This window comes from Galeopterus variegatus, unplaced genomic scaffold, assembly GCF_000696425.1.
Source record: "Galeopterus variegatus unplaced genomic scaffold, G_variegatus-3.0.2 Scaffold738, whole genome shotgun sequence".
In the NCBI taxonomy this organism is placed as follows: domain Eukaryota; kingdom Metazoa; phylum Chordata; class Mammalia; order Dermoptera; family Cynocephalidae; genus Galeopterus; species Galeopterus variegatus.
Genome location: NW_007726849.1, coordinates 278,981 through 281,874, shown reverse-complemented (window position 1 = coordinate 281,874; position 2,894 = coordinate 278,981). Strand labels below are relative to the sequence as shown.

The 2,894-nt window shown below is 47.2% G+C and overlaps 1 protein-coding gene across 3 annotated transcripts in view; it reads left to right on the top strand.

Moving 5' to 3' along the window:
- The first annotated feature begins 176 nt into the window (after positions 1-176).
- The window catches only part of RAB9A (RAB9A, member RAS oncogene family), an 18,219-nt gene continuing 15,501 nt past the window's right edge, over positions 177-2,894 (top strand). For 2 of the 3 annotated variants that reach the window (XM_008571958.1, XM_008571959.1), the window contains exons 1-2: positions 222-341; positions 1,193-1,292. The gene's annotated coding sequence lies outside the window, so the exon portion shown is untranslated. Of the gene's footprint in view, positions 342-1,192; positions 1,293-2,894 lie in introns of all 3 variants that reach the window. The other variant, XM_008571960.1, reaches the window with a different exon arrangement.

Below are 2,894 nucleotides of genomic sequence, written 5' to 3'. Positions count from 1 at the left end.
GGGTGGGACCCCGCTACTTAGCGTGTACCGTCAGTCGGGGAGTGTGTGACGGCAGGCCCCGCCTCCCTCGGCCCCGCCTCCCTCGGCCCCGCCTCCCTCGGCCCCGCCCCAGGCCCCGCCTTCCGCAGCCCGCTCCCAGGGTCTGGTCGCCGCCCCGCCCCATCCCCGCCCCGGCCCGTCGCCATGTTCCCTCTGCGCTGACTCCGAGCAGCTGGAGCTGGAGCCGGGCGGCGCTGTCGTCTTCGCCTCCCGTGCGTCAGGCCCCCGACCCTCCTTCTGTCCTCCCTGCTCCCTGACAGGCCGGCCCGGAGCTCCCGGAGCGTCCTCCGTGTGTCCGCGAGGTGAGCGGGCCTCGGGACTCCCTCGGGGCCGGGTGGGGGCCGGGCTGAGGGGAGACCCGTGGGCATCGAGCGCGGCGTGGGCCTCGGGAGGCTGGGGCTCGGTGTGCGCGGGGCTGTCGTCTCCAGGAGAGGGGACGGCTTGATGTCCCCCTGCGTCCTACTGACTGACGCAGGAAGAAAGACGACTTCCCACACCCACTCGCCCACACCTGGCAGAGAGATCCATAAAACACCCTGGGTGGGAGATGCTAAAACCCAAACACTGGGGGACTGGGTCAGACACACACGCGGAGAAAGACAGCCAGTCACCTGGGGACACACGTACACACCAGCCTTTACCCCAACCACTCGGGAGCACACACACCCCAAACCAAGCCCTACGCTCCAATGACTCATGTAGGGAAAGCAAAGGCGCTCACACTGCTGGGTTTTGGCGACCCTGACATTGTCCCCAGCTGAGCGTTGGCTTCAAGTCTTGTGACTACTCCGGTGAGGCGTTTGGAATGTAAAATCCTAGGGGCTGCAGGAGGCGCTTTGGGGCATTATCTAGTTCAGACACTGGCTAAGGTTTCAGAATCGCGTTCCTTGCTTTCTTCCAACTCATGAAGTAAAAAGGCGAGAGGAGAATTTTAAGTGCTGACCAAATACTTGGTAGAGGTATTGTTTTTTGTTTTTTAAGTGATGACACATCCCGTGACCACAGTTTTTTGAGGAATAACTTTTCTGCTAGTTTCCAAATTGGCACGTGACCACAGTCTTTTCATAGGATTTCAGCTCCTGACAAAATCAATGGGCAGAATTTGTTTGCATTTTTGGTTTTTTCATCTTTTTTTTTCGCTTTTATCTTTCAGTCTCTGGCACCACTGTAATGGAAAATCCCTACACTGCTTGTAATCTCAAAAGCTGTCCGGTGGAGCAAAACTAGAGAGGAAGGAAACCCAGAACTATCCAGTTAAGAACTTTTAAAAAGCCTTCATTTTTTGACTTTTTCTTGTTGAAGTTATCATCACAACTTATATAGAACTCTCAGTATCTTACTTAGATTCCCAAATCTAAAACAATGGTGTGACAGTCTGGTACCTTCAGTATTTTTGTGTGCATTGTAGTAAATTCCTCTTGCTTATAACTAAAAAGTTTCTTGTTTGTGACTTAATTATTTTGGAGACTTTTGTGATTTGGGGATATTTTTGGTTTATTATTTGGGAGGTTAGAATAGACAGACAAAAATTAAGTAGAACATAGTTCTTGACTCCAAGCTGGGTTCTTAGAGATTAGGGAGATATTTTAGTGCTGTTTCCTCTTTCCCCCCCACCCTCTCTCTTTGTTTCTTTCTCTCAGCTGCTTCTTCCATCTTGACAGTACTCTGGAGGCCTGAAGATAAATCCCTTTGGGTTCTAGAAATTAATTTTTTTTAACCTCCCCTCATTTCTTACCATTTATTGGGCACCCACACTGGCACTGAATGTTCTGTGCATGTAAATCCTGTACGTATGTCATTTCATTTAATTACTATAGCATTTCTGCTATAGTACCTCCATTTTATAGATGAGGAATTTGCTGGGACTAGGAAATGGGCCAGAGCAAGGATTCAAAGCAGGTCTCTGATTTAAGAGTAGTAGTTTTCAACTGCGGGTGGATTTTTGTCTCCACAGGGGACATTTGACAATGTCTGGAGGCGTTTGTGGTTCACATCTGGGGGCAGAGAGATGCTGCTGGCATCTGGTGGGTAGAGACAAGGGATGCTATTAAACATCTGATAACCTGCAGGATAGCCCCCCCACGACAAAGAGTTTTGTGGCCCAAAATGTCACTGGTGTCACTTCAACAGCTTCTGTATTTCAAACGCAATGTCGTTTTCCTATTTAGGATACTTCATCATTTTAAGAGCTAGCAGGATAAAATTCTCTTGATTAAGAGGCATATTCATTTCATAGGTTAAGGAGTGAGCAAATAATTTCTGATAACAGAATCCATTTTTTTTTTTTTTGTTCTAAGGCAAAAATGGCAAAAGGAACTTGAGAGCTATTCAGATCTATCAAAGTGGACTTAGTGAGTTTAGTTTCTGTATTATTCCAGTCATCAGCAAACAATTTCTGAGCAGCCTGTGACACTGATAGAAAGGTGCTGGAGAGGCAGGCAGGAGGGACTCCGGACCTTCCTGAAGCTTACAGTCTAATCGTAATCATAAGATCAGGTTCTGACATTGTCCCAGAACAGAATTTATTGCCTGGGATACTCAAGAACAGGATCCAGGTGTCCATTAAAAAACAAAACAGCTTTGCACCTAGCACAAAAGTATCTGTGTCTTAGCATTTACCGTGGGTAAGCTTAGATGAAATGGGAAAAAATTGAAGTGTTCTTTGTAGCTTTGTACGATTGACCACATGTGAATATGTAGAATCGAACTGAGGAGCCATTCTTGTTGAGCATAAAATTCTTCCTTAGATTTAACTCAGTAGACAATAGTTATGCATGCATTTTATCATTGAAATCAAGGACTAGATGGTGAAATTTTTTTTTTTTTTTTTTTTTGTCTTTTTTCCGTGTCCGGCA